Genomic DNA, 13684 nt, shown 5'->3' with positions numbered 1-13684 from the left:
CCCTTCCCAGCCTCTCCCCATCCCTTCCATCCCTCTGATTGACCCTTCCTTTCAGCTACCAACTGGATTCATTCCTCCCATTAACCAACCAGGCCGTACCCTCTACCTGTGTTCACCTATCCCTACCCCCACCTTTATTTGCAGCTCCCCTTACACCCACCCCCAGTTCTGAAGAAGGGTTACACCCGAAACATTAACTTCTCCACCTCCTGATGCTGCCTGGCTTGCTGTATTCTTCCAGCCTCCTGGTTGTCTACCTTAGATTCCAGCATCTGCAGTTTTTTTGTCTCTAACTAAAAATGTATTTTCTAGCTTTTGGAACTGAACAGTTCTAAAGAAGTGTCATACCGGACTCAAAATGTTAATTTTGTTTTACTCTCCATTAATGCCTCCAGACCTGTTGAGTTTCTCTAGCATTCTCTGTGATTATTACAATAAGTGAGATCTTGCTCATAATTTCTTATTTGTTTTGTGAGAGATGGCCTCATTGTGTAAATTTGGTCATTTTGGGAATATTGATCATAACATACAAATATAAGAATTAGGAGCAAACTACTTGAGCCCCTTGAACCTGCTCAGCGACTTAATAAGATCACAGTTGATCTAATTTCCCCTTAACCCTGACACCCATTCAGTTCCTTGCTGGTCAAGAATCTATTCTGCCTTAAAAATATTCAAAGACTCTACTTCTGCCACCTTTTGAGGATGATTTACAAAGATTCAGAAACCCGCGAGAACAAATCTCTTTTTGTCTCTAGTCTTAAATGAACAACCCTTTATTTCTAAATAGTGACCCCTCATTCTTGACTCTCTTACAAGTGAAACACAAAATAAAATATCTTCTATATTTCTGTCAAATCATTTCTTACTCTTATAAAATCCAGCAGCTATGAGCCAAATCTGTCCATAAATAATGCTGTTGTTTGCATGTGCTATGCATAAAATCCATTAAAATGATTCTGATGTGACAACAAAAAATGATGCAGAAATTAATCATAATTTCCCCACTCAAAGAATATATGCAATCATGTATCTTCCTACAAAAATGTAATAAAATAGCGGACAGAAATAGAGATATTTTGCTTTTGCATGCAACAGCACTTGTCTGGGACTTAATTTACCGTTTGAGAAGTTAGATATGTGCACTTCTGTTAGTAGGAGCACTGAGACAAATACTCATTCTGAAAGATTACGTTTTCCATCAGCTTTCACACTATTATTTGAAAAAGTAAAAGTTATCCTGCTGGAAAGATGAAGAACTCATGCATCTATTTATTCATTTTGGTATTTTTAAAAATGACATTATCACAGTGTTACAGTCCAGTATTTTAATTTATAGTAACTCAGGATTTAAAATAACTTGATTGTGGAACACAAAATGAAAGATTTGGAACATCTAGACTAGGATCAGCTTATCCATTATGTGTAAAACTGCAAAATTCCACTTGTCTTCCAGGTGAAAGCTATAAAAGACATTTTAACAGCATAAATTCTAGCATGATATTTATGTTCATGCTTCTTTAGGGGAAAAAAAAAGATTTTTGAGTTTCATTAATTCCACAATAAATCACGGGCACTCCAGTGTCTATTAACTGACTTCAAAGGATTTTAAAATTGTATGACCTTTTGAAGCTAATTGACTTACAGTATGCAAAGCAAAGTATAGTGGATAAAACCATTTGAATTGCTGGTCTTTTGATGTGATGAAAACTTTGCAGTAAGCTTCGCACATTACATACAGTACAGGTCCTTTCTGATCCTAGTTCTAAAGCAGATGCTTTTGTTGTTTCCCAGATTTTGTTTTATATGTGACATCTAACAACAACTGATGCCCAGTGGCAATACTTGTGAGTTTTATTACATTGTAAGTCCAACTGTAAAGTTTAGTGTGATCTAGTTCAAAATTCAGTGGGTATGATAGGAAAGTGAGGCACAGCAGTGGAGACAGGGGATTGGGGGTTAATATCAGAGAAGACAATAAAATACAACGATATAACAAAAACTATGAATGTGGGAGCAAAAAACAGAAATTGCTGGAGAAACTCAGCAGCATCTGTGGAGACAAAACAGTGTTAATATTTCAGGTCCAGTGACCCTTCTTCAGAACAAAGATACAAAGGATATGAAGATTTGAAAAACAAAATAACTAGCTAGCAGGAGAAGAACTTTATATGTTTGCATATAAAGTTCTTACTTTTCCTGGAGCCAATGGAGGAGAGTCACCTTGGGGCTCCCTGTCTAAATAATCTCCTGCAGCCCTTCAACACTCCAACATCTCAGCCATCTCCCCTACCTTGGCCTTTTGTGCATTTCTAACTTTCCTCACTAGACCATTGGCAATTATGTCTTCAGCTGCGAAGGCCCAAAACTAAGGAACCTTTTTCTTCCCAGTACCAGATCAAGAGTATTAGGCATCATAGACAAACCTTGAGCCTGGTATCTCACCTGCCCTCTACTATTAACTTTTGAAAATAATATTACACGTTAGTATGGATAGAAGTCTGCATTTATAGTTACAGATGTAATTTTGTTGAAAAGGGGAATGTTATGATATTGATTCTACATTCTCATAATTTTTTACACCTTTCATAAGATACATACAAGTCAAACTGCACATTACAATGTGTAATATAGTAATATTATGTCTTCCTGCAACAATAACTAGATGGTAATTGTTATGAAGTTGAAGGTATGTACTGTACCTTTAAGAGAGACAGAATGCTGTTCTGAACTGAGAGATTCAAAGCACCTCTGTATATGACGAGACGACAGTCCCAGAGTGTACTGGAAAATCGAAAATACATAACATTTGGCTGTGAAATGGACAACTGAGTTTTGGTTGCTGTTTTGACAACAATTTGAATTTAACCAATCAGTTTAAATTATGCCACTGGATACCTAAACCCAATGAAGTTTGAATTTATTGTTTTGCCAACATCGAACCAATGATCTGATGTTTGGGATGTATAAAATGCGGACCTTTTGAAAATTGGTCAGAGAGCAACTGCCGTAGAGAGAGAAACTCAGTGCAGCTAATTGCACATTTTGCTCTCAAAGAAATTAGAAAACACTGTCTATTAAAGGTACCTTTTCATATGAAACATACTCGCAGTAAAAAGAAAGAAGACGACCCAGGGAGCTCCTCAGCCTGAAGAGTGAAGACGTGGATGAGGACAGCTGCTGTGTGGTTTTGAAATTAAGTTGATGTAATTTTAATAAGTGTCTTATTAGAAGCATATGTCAGTGCTGAAACCCACTGGATTTTGCAGTGAAAAGTCCACCAATAAACTCAATATAACTGGCATTTACTGACAACTGGTTTTTAGCGGCTAGCACATACTAGATGCCAATATTCATGTGGCGTGTGTGTGACCAGTGCGGATGGGGTGTTCCCTGACATATTGATGCTCAGTGTTCAAAATAGAGGTGCTTAGGAACAAGTGACAATCTGAATTTGCTGTGAACCTTCTTTGATTTTCAGGTTGAGAGTTCTCTACATTTAGCTTGTTTAATAATTTCAGTAAGATATGAAGTTGAATATTAGTTAAATACTTAAGACTGTTAATAAGGCACATAACAAGCAATAATCCTGAATTAACAACTCACTATTACCTAGCAAGAGACTCACCACATTGCTGGTCAAAGTAATAAAAGATTAAGTGAGTTGTTCCCAGGCTTTCTTTGCCTGGTTCTGCCAAACTTTCACAATAGCCCACGTCACTCAGATGACTGTGTGTTTCCACCCATAATTTTAGTTTAATTTATGTGTTCTGTGGGTGTTGCTGGAGTGTTTAGAGATAATTTGCATGCATGAAAGTGAGGCTTTTTAACCCTTGAGGTGAATAGCGGTTAGAAACAAGGTTAGTGGAAAAAGAATATTAGGCTTTTGCACAGCAGCAAGGTGTCTATGACACAGGGTATCAGAGACTGAACCATCCAGAAGGTCAGAGAGTGTGCAGGTTTCTTCGTGTAAGAGAAGCAGGTCATTCAGAGAAATAAAGGCCTGTTACAGCAGAAGTGCAGTTTAGTGTTCTGTAAAATAGTTAGGGCAGAGGAAAAGAAGTCCTAAACAGCTTAATATCTTTAAGAGAAAAGCTTCAGAAATAGAAGGCTGTGGAAGAGGAATTTAAGGAACTCAGGTTATGATATAAGTGAGCTGTTTTAGCAGTTTGCTTAAGAGTCTTGAGAACGACACTGAATAAAGAAATAGTGAATTGGTGAATGTAAAACTTTGACAAAAAGAAATCAAACTTTAAAGGATAAAGAAGTTTCAAACATTTGAAAGAGTACTGCAGAGGGTATAAGTATTGAATCTTTCTCTGTGATATTTGTAATATGACTGTTCCAACTAGTACAGTGTAGTGCATATTTTATCCTTTTGTGTTATAACCATCTAATAAAAGTACATCTGTACTTTCTCTTAAGTATGTTTAGTGACTAACCATCATGGTAATCAAATTGGAAAAATAAAACCTATGGTTTATTAAGTCCTGGTTTCTCTCTGGGATCTGAGTTGTACAATGTTGCCATCAGCTGCAATCATAAGAAAGCATTCACATCTGCCTTCAGCTGGAATTGTTGAGTAAATGATTCATCCTGGCATTCAAAGTCCCCAGCATCACAGAAGCCAGCGTCCATTCAATATCATTCATTCCATGTGATATTGAAGGAATGGTTGTGCCCACTAGATACAGCAATGGCTATGGACCCTGACAATATCTCAATGACCTTGTGCTCCATGAGGAGTTATACTATTAGATAATATTTCCTAATCAACCTGTTCAAAGATATTATTACACGCTTCTGGAGTTGTGGGACATGAACCTGGGTCTCCCCACTGTGCCACAACATTCCCATACCACTCAATAACCTGTTCCAGAACAGCAACAATGTTGCCATCTACCTCCACAGGTATTTTCAGTTTACAAAAGAGGCAGTCCACATTCAACCGCGGGCCATTTCTATCACATCAGTCTACTCTCAATCATCAGTAAAAGGATGAAAGGTATCATTGATGCTGCTATCAAGTGGTACTAATAAGCATTAATCTGCTCCTTGATGCTCAATTTGGGTTCTGTCAGGACCACTTACCTCCCAATCTCATTGTAAACTTCATTTAATCATGGACAAAACAGCTAGTCCAGAGCTGATGAATGCCCTTGATATCAAGTTAGAATTTGACCAAAGAGCATAGTGGTAGTGTCCCTTACTCTAGACAAAGAGGCGTGGCTTCAAGTCCTGCTCACTCCAAAAGGGTATAATAATGTGTCTGAGCAAGTTGATTAGAAATGATCTCACCTTTGTTTTAGGATTCTTGTGGTGCAGTGGTAGCATCCCTAGCTTTGAGCCAGGAGGCTCGGGCTTAAGCCCCACTTGCTCCACAGCAATGTAATAACATTCCTGAACAGAAAATACCTTGAATTTGACCGAGTACTGTATACCTTTAAGGGGTTCTACTTAAGAAGGGTGAGAGTGGAGAGCCAGAGAATTATAAAAGAGTTAGCTTAACATATTTTATTGGAAAATAATATAAGTTATTAGAGTGACTGAAAATCTTGAAAATTTTCATCAGAGAGTCAGTGTTGATTTGTAAAGGTCAGTTATGCCTGACAACCTGATTAAATTTTGAAAAGATGACTAAAATACTAGCTGGAATACTCTGGATAATGTAATCTAAATAGACATCCAGAAGTCTATTTGATAAAGTCCCTATTACATATTTAGTTAGTAATGTTGAAACTCATGGGATTAAAGTGACAATTTTGAACTGGTTATAAAATTAGCTGAGCAACAAGAGACAGAAAGTAAAGACATTGGCAGATACTTAAATTGGCAGGATCTTGTGGTAGAACGTGAAAATATCCCATACATGTCTTAGCAATGCAAATGATGGAACCTGCCAGAAGATCCAGATTCCAGACCCATCTGTTCTGGGATTGTTTTTTTCTGAATGGAATGATTAAATTATATGATACTCCTTTGGGGTTATACAGTGAATTTGAATGTGAGTGGTCTTGGGTTCAAATCTCACCACAGTAGGAAAGGAGTTATTGAAAATGAAGAAGTTGGGATTTGCATCTTCAACGGGATTTTCTTGTTCACCCAATGTGCGTAATACCAGCTGGTTATCGATAACACACTGTTCTGGCAAAAAGACACATTCAAGACTTCCTGGAGACATATAAAATCAAAGCATTGGCGCATGATCAATTATGTCATCAGAAAGTGCTGGAAAAACCCAGCAGGTCTGGCAGCATCTGTGGAGAGAGAAACTGAAATTCTGAACAAGGGTTTCTGGACGTGAAATGTTAACTCTGTTTCTCTCTCTGCATATGCTGCCAGACCTGCTGGTTTTCTAGCAATTTTTGATTTTGTTTCAGATTTCCAGCAACTGCAGTTCTTCATTTTTAAAAAAAAATCAACAATATCAGCATTCCCTCTAATTTTCTTATTGGCTGCGCCGACCTCTGTGTGAAGCTGCAGTGTAGCTGTGCAGTTTAGAGGCAACTTTGGTCATCATTCAATACAAAGGTCAAAAAGATGTCCTCATTACCAAAGCGAAGACTAGTACAGATGGCTGGTAGACAGACCACTGGCTCACTTGCTGCTGCAAATCTCTCTCTTTCTATATTTCTGAGCATGAAAGAGAAAGAAGTACAGTGTATGCTAGTAAGGTTGGAGAAATTTCAGGTATTGCACAAAGAATGGTCAGGGCAAATTGGGCCAAAGTTCTGTGTCTGTACATTAAAGTTTTATGCTATTGTTCCTCCTGATAGATTGATTGGAAAATTATAGGTTTGCAATAGAAGTATAAAAGCATTAAGCGAGCAACTTACATTGGCTCATTAGCTTTTAGAATTCAAAGTAATTTAGATATTGAACTGATTTGTGTACAATGAATGCCCTGCATATATGTTTTTCATATATTTGCTATTCTTATGTAAACCTACATTTTTCTCCAATTCATTCTTTCTCAGGATAGAATGAAGTATAACCTCTAGCTGATGCTACTGCTGCTAAAGGACTGCTGTACAGGAAGGTTCATTTTTGGAAGGTAAGACTCCCTTTTAGTTTTTTTCACCCAGATTCGTGGTGGTCCTGCCTGCCAGGGTTTCTGTACCCAAAGACCATATATCAGTGTGACATTGATGTTTAACACAAATATATGTATTTTTTCAATTATGAATAATGCTACAGTTATTAACTGATAAACATATTCAATATAAATATCTGGTTGGATGGCAGATACTGTCCTTAAGATTCAGGGTCACTGAGAATGTTTTGGAATTTGCAGGTGGATCCCTGCCTATGTTTACATTTCAGAAAATCCTCAAAGCAACCAATCTAAAGTAGAGGTCATATTGAGAACTATGAAAATGTGCTCAATGAGAGTAAGTTAGTTAAATATCAGTTTAAGTGGGGAGACCTACCTATCCATGCTGCAATAGCTATTAGAGTATCTTATATAAATCAAAATTCAGATACGATCCCTAACACAATTTATCTCAAATACATGATGACCACTTAATTACCATAATACTGTTACTATATAACAAATGCTCATTCTGTTCTCAGTTCTCTCACACTCACACTGATTTTCGGCTTTATTTAATTTTGTCACTGCTAAGTACCAACTGTATCCTGCAATATTTAGATAGATTGCAAGGATTTAAATACTCAAATAGTCATTGAACCTTGACAAAGTTCTATTACATTTTTACTAATGTTTGTTCTTGTATTCAATACATTTGATGAAGTACAAACAAGTGAGCAAACACAGTTGATTCTACCTGAAATAAACAGTGCACTTGAGTTTCAATACCTGACAACTCTGAAATTGACATTTATTCAAAATGGGTATTATAGCTGTGTGAGTGATGATCTATTTTGGACATGGTATTTAAGAGGTAGGGACTGTACTAAATATGCACCACAATGATTATCTATTGAGAGTGTAGGGAGTAACTTTGACTGTGGTGCATGCACCTGCCACCTACCATTGGTACCTACCTTCCTGAAGAAGGACTTATCCCCAAAACGTCGATTCTCCTGTGCCCTGGATGCTGCCTGACCTGCTGCACTTTTCCAGCAACACATTTTCAGCACCTACCATTGGTGCCCTACTATAGAATTTCCTCCTTGGCTACACTCATCACCTTTTAGATCCTACTAGAAATTCATTTGTTCGTCTGAGTCTCAGATAACCCCATCTAATATCTTGTTCTTTGCTTTGGCAACCTGTTTATAAATCTCTGATGCATTTTGTTTCTATGTTTTAAAAAAAGGAACAAAGCAATGCAAGTTATTGTATCAAGAATGAACTTAACCAGCATATAAAATGTTGTGATACTATATTGATTACTATTTATGTTTTGAGATGTAAAATTAAATAAAGCTTTGCAGAGATATAAATTTACAGTATTGCTACAGGGAAGATACATTTATTAAAATAAAACAAAACAAAGAACTGCAATGCTGGAAATCTAAAATAGAAATAACTAGAAAAACTCAGCAGGTTTCGCAGCCCCTGTGGAGAGAAACCAGAGTTAACTTTTTGAGCCCATTGGCCTTTCTTCAGAACAGACCTGCATTTCCAAGTTTGCAGGTTTTCGCATTGTTGTCATTTTGCATCTTTACATTCATACCTGCTTTTTGTTCCATGAAAATGAGAACCAAGGGCAGATCACCTATATTGCCTGACTTTGCAACAAGTGAGTTTGTAGCACTGGAAATTGTCCTTGGCTGAAAGAAAGGTAAAAATCAGAATAGTGGAGAAATTTCTCCTGTCAATAATTTCACCTCAAAATACCAGTGACAAATGGGAAAATTAGTAGCAGGATGCATCCACCTCCAAAGCATTCAAATCCATTTGTACAATTCAAATAAATAAAATATTTTCTTTGCTATAGATCTAGGCCAACATATAGTTTGCTTTTGGAAAGCTGGAGCATATGAATATACTATTGGTAGCATTTTGTAATTCCAATTAACAGTACTGAAAATAATTGATGTATTAAAATATGCTGCTGTATAATGTCATCTATTTTTAAAGAAATGCATTTCAATTAAAATAAAATAAACTGCAAGATCGCTGGTTCTGAATATATTGCAAAATTGAATTTACTGCAGAAGAGAAATGGAGATAATTGGACATTGGGGACTCCTTCAAGTCTTGCTCAAAAAATTGAACTGACCCAAATAGGATCAGTTCAGATGAGATCCGTTAAATCTGAGCCTTTTAATCAAACAGCTTGTGGAAACTAGCTCCAGGGAATGAATTTGTGTACAAGATCTTGGGGGCTGATGACTGAGTAAGTGCATACCTTTGTGACATCAGTGTCATACTTTACATTGGGTGTGCTCTTTAAATTTGGTATGATAAGTGGTGGATTCTTTCTGAATTGTTGTTTCACTGGATTTTTCTAACTTATTATCTCTACCTGTGAAATTGTTTTAAATTAACAAACAGTCTTCCATCTGTGTGATCACTTAATTGACTTTATTTGAAGAAATTTGCTATACTGTGTGATAAGAGAATTACCTATAATATATCTTTTATTTCCCAAACATTAGCTTGGGAACAATGGACAAAGACCATCCTGTGTGTGAGCCAGATTTCAGGCGAAATTGAGTACTAGCTTTTGAATTCCAAACTCTTTTAAGTGTTAAATATCTAGTGCTGTAATATAGTACTGTGGAGATTGTGGGCAGGCTAGTGGTACTTGCAAGTGAAAAGAGAGGGAGAGCATTATGGCCAGTGGTTAGAAGCAGTGTGCAATTAATAACATGAACAGATGGGTTAGTGTGAGAGTTACGGCATGATGAAAAATTATCCTTTCGGACTTGGCAGGACATGAATGTCTCGGTATCCCGCTGGAGAGTTCTGTCTCCTCCTGTGAGGGCCAGGAATCTCTTCTTGTAGTGGATGAGGAGCCTAATATCCAGTACACTTTCACCCTTTCCAGCTGTATATGCCCCGTTTGGGCTATTTTCCCTTGTAATGAGAGAAAGAGAGGGATTGAGTGAGATGAAAGTGGATGGGCATGGCTTTTAGTGCTGGTGCAGGTGTGAGAAAGATGGTGAGGTATTCAGAGAGAGAATGAGAGTAGGCAGTGCAGAGGCTGTCCAGGATTGGTGTTGTCAGGGGTGGGATGATGACACTGAGTGAAAGATGATGCTGCAGGCAATAGTGAGAGTGAGAGACCATGAAGGTGGGTGTAATAAAAGAGAATGAGTGAATGTGAGGTCTCAGACAAGAGTGTATGGCACCTTCCCTGGCACAGTGGAAAATGTCATTGACATTCTAATGGCGCTGCAGGTTGTTCCTCCAGACTGTGAAAATGACACTGACCTGGGTGGTGACTCTGGACCAGGTTGCCAGGGTGTGATGTCATGGCCTCCTCTGCCAGACCTCCAGGAAAAGGATTCCTCTCCATTACATCACCCCTTGATCAGGGCTTCCAGGTCCCTGTTAAAGAATTATGCTGCTATCTTCCCAATTCCAACACCCTTAGATTCTACCTGCTAATGGGAAGAGCAAGATGGTGGTAGAATGGGGCCAGAATTGAAAATGAAGGGTAACATAAGGGCGGGTTAGGTTCGGCCTCATGGCAGAAATCTCTTTAAGAAACCTGATGTAACTTGGACTTAGCCAAAAACAAGTAAGATTCAGCCCATAGACTCATAGACATTTACAGCTTAGTCAAAGGCACATTGTCTTCACACCAGTCACCTCAGATTTGACAACACCAATCCCATTCTCCAGCTTTTGGTCCGTAGCTCTGGGATTATGGCATCACAGACAAATATATAAATACTGCTTAAATGTTATGAGACTTTCTGACTCAACTACCTTACGAGTGAACAAGTTTGACCTCAATCATTGTCTTAACATTCTACTTCTCATTTTAAATCTGACTCTGCAGCCCCCTGTTATTGCTCTCCTATGCTCACATAGAAGACTGCCTTTTCAATCACCCTATCTGTGCCCCTTATAATCTTATCCACCTCTTTCAGGTACTCGCTAAAATTTCACTTCTCCAAGGAAAATAACCCCAGTCTATCCAATTTTTCTTCATGGCTCAAATCCAGGGCTCATTCTGCAAATCGCGTCTGTACCCTTTCTAGCATCGTAACATCTTTCCTATAACTTGGTGATCAGAACTGCATGTGGCCTAACCAGCATTATACATATCTTCATCACAATTACCTTGCTGTTGTATTCTATGCCTCAGCTAATATGGCAAGTACCCCATGAGAGAACATGAGGACTGCAGATGCAGGAGAGTCTGATTCGAAAAGTGTGGCATTGGAAAAGCGCAGCAGGACAGGCAGCATCTGAGAAGCAAGAGAGTCAGGCATATAAGTCCTTCATCAGAAATGTGGGGAGTAGGGGGGTGGGGCTGGGGCTGGAGGGTAGGTAGTTGGGAAGACGATAGGTGGATGCAGATGTGGGGTGATTGTGATAGGTCAGTGGGGAGGGTGGACCGGATAGTTGGGAAGGAAGATGAACAGGTGGGACAGGTCAAGATGGCAGTGCTGAGTTGGAGGATTGAATCTGGGATAAGATGGGGGGAGGAGAGATTTGGAAACCAGTGAAGTCAGCATTGATGCCGTGTGGTTAGAAAGCCTCATCTTCCGCCTAAGTACCCCATGAGCCTTTTAACCAGGTTATCTACCTGCCCAGCTGCCTCAGGGATCTGTGGATATGCACATCAATGTTTTGCTAATCTTCAATACTTTTCAGAGTTGTATCAATCATAGTATAATCCATAGCCTTGTTAGTCCTCCCCAAGTGCATTACTTCTCACATGTTCAGGTTGAATCCCATCTTCCACTGCCCTGCCCAGCTGATGCATCTGTTGTTGTGCTCCTACAGTCTATGGCTATCCTCCTCACTGTTTAACACCCTACCAATTTTTGTGTCATCCTTGAATTCTTGATCATAACACCTACATTTCAGTCTAAATCAATAATCTACACAACAAACAACAAGGGCCCCAGGACTGAGCCCTGTGTAACCCCAATGGAAACAAACTTCCAGTCACGAACTGTATCCCCTATCACACTCGGCTTCTTGACTCTCAACCAAAACTTTGGATCCCAGATGCCAGTTTTCCTTGGATCCCATGGCCTCTTCCTTTCTTGAGGAAAGTTAGCAATAACCTTGCCAAATCACATCATCAACCCTCATCAACTCTCCTGGCCACCTCCTCAAAACTTTTATCAAATTTATCAAACAAATCCATGCTGACTATCCCTGATTAACTTGTGTCTCTCTGAGTTTTGATACATTTTCCCCCACCCCCGTCCTGAGAATTATTTCTATTAACGTGTCACTGTCAAAGTTAGACTGATTGGCCTGTAATTTCTTGGATTATCCCTTCCAACCTTTTATAATATTTGAATAATGTGAGTAGTTTTCCAGTCATTTGGCAGTATACAGCCATAGAGGTTTTAAAAATCCTGCCAGGGCCCATTGATATTTCCTCTCTTGCTTTCCTCAACAGTCTAGGATACATCTCATCCTAGCTTGCAGATTTATTTATTTCTAAGGCAGCTAAACTCACTAATACTCCAACTCGCTCTGTGAAATATTAAGTAAAATTGACAGTCTTCCACCCATGATGCCTATTTGTGCATCTTCCAGTTCCACACACAGATTAGCTCAGTTATCACTAATGGGTCCTGTATTTTCTCCAGTTATTCTCTTGGTCTTTATAAGTTTAAATAAAGCCCTTGAGTTTTCCTTTATTCTGCCAATGCATTCTCATGCACTCTTTTGCTTTCCTCATTTCAGAAGTCCCAACCTCTGGAACCTCTGCTCTTTGTGATTTTTATAAATGACGTGGATGAGGAAGTTGAAGGGTGGGTTAGTAAGTTTGCCGATGACACAAAGGTTAGTGCAGTGGTGGGTAGTGTCAAAGGCAACGGGAGTGTAAGTTGCAGTGAGACATTGACAGGATGCAGAGCTGGGCTGATGAGTGCCAGATGGAGTTCAACCCCGAAAAATGTGAAGAGATTCATTTTGGAAGGTCGAATTTGAATACAGAGTACAGGGTTAATGGCAGGATTCTTGGCAATATGGATGAACAGAGGGATCTTGGGGTCCATGTCCATAAGATCCTTCAAAGTTGCCACCCAAATTCATAGGGTTATTAAGAAGGCATATGTTGTGTTGGCTTTCATTAGCAGGGGGATTGAGTTTAAGAACTGCGAGGTTATGCTGCAGCTCTGTAGAGCCCTGGTTAGATCACACTTGGAATATTGTGTTCAGTTCTGGTTGCCTCATTATAGGAAGAATGTGGAAGCTTTAGCGAGGGTGCAGGGGAGATTCACCAGGATGCTGCCTAGACAGGTGGGCATGTCTTATGAAGAGTGGTTGGGGGAGCTAGGGCGTTTCGCATTGGAGCGAAGAAGGATGAGAGGTACTTGATAGAGATGTACAAGGCGATGAGAGGCATAGATAGAGTGGATAGCCAGATACTTTTTCCCAGGACAGAAATGGCTATCACAAGGGGGCATAATTTTAAGGTTTCGTGGAGATGTCAAAGGTTCTTTACACAGAGAGTGGTGGGTGTGTGGAATGCACTTCCAGCAGTGGTAGTAGAGCCAGATACATCAGGGATATTTATGCAACTCTTGGATAGACACATGGATGATAGTAAAATGAAGGGTGTGTCCG

The 13684-nt window shown here is 39.0% G+C and overlaps 1 protein-coding gene across 6 annotated transcripts in view; it reads left to right on the top strand.

The window, feature by feature from the left end:
- Positions 1-13684, top strand: part of srrm3 (serine/arginine repetitive matrix 3) — a 772181-nt gene that overhangs the window by 269071 nt on the left and 489426 nt on the right. For all 6 annotated transcript variants that reach the window (XM_043718790.1, XM_043718791.1, XM_043718787.1 and 3 more), the window contains one exon: positions 6978-7054. The gene's annotated coding sequence lies outside the window, so the exon portion shown is untranslated. The remainder of the gene's footprint in view (positions 1-6977; positions 7055-13684) is intronic.

Source organism: Chiloscyllium plagiosum, chromosome 28, assembly GCF_004010195.1.
Source record: "Chiloscyllium plagiosum isolate BGI_BamShark_2017 chromosome 28, ASM401019v2, whole genome shotgun sequence".
NCBI lineage: Eukaryota > Metazoa > Chordata > Chondrichthyes > Orectolobiformes > Hemiscylliidae > Chiloscyllium > Chiloscyllium plagiosum.
Note: the sequence above shows the minus strand (reverse complement) of the source record. Positions and strands in the feature narration are given on the sequence as shown.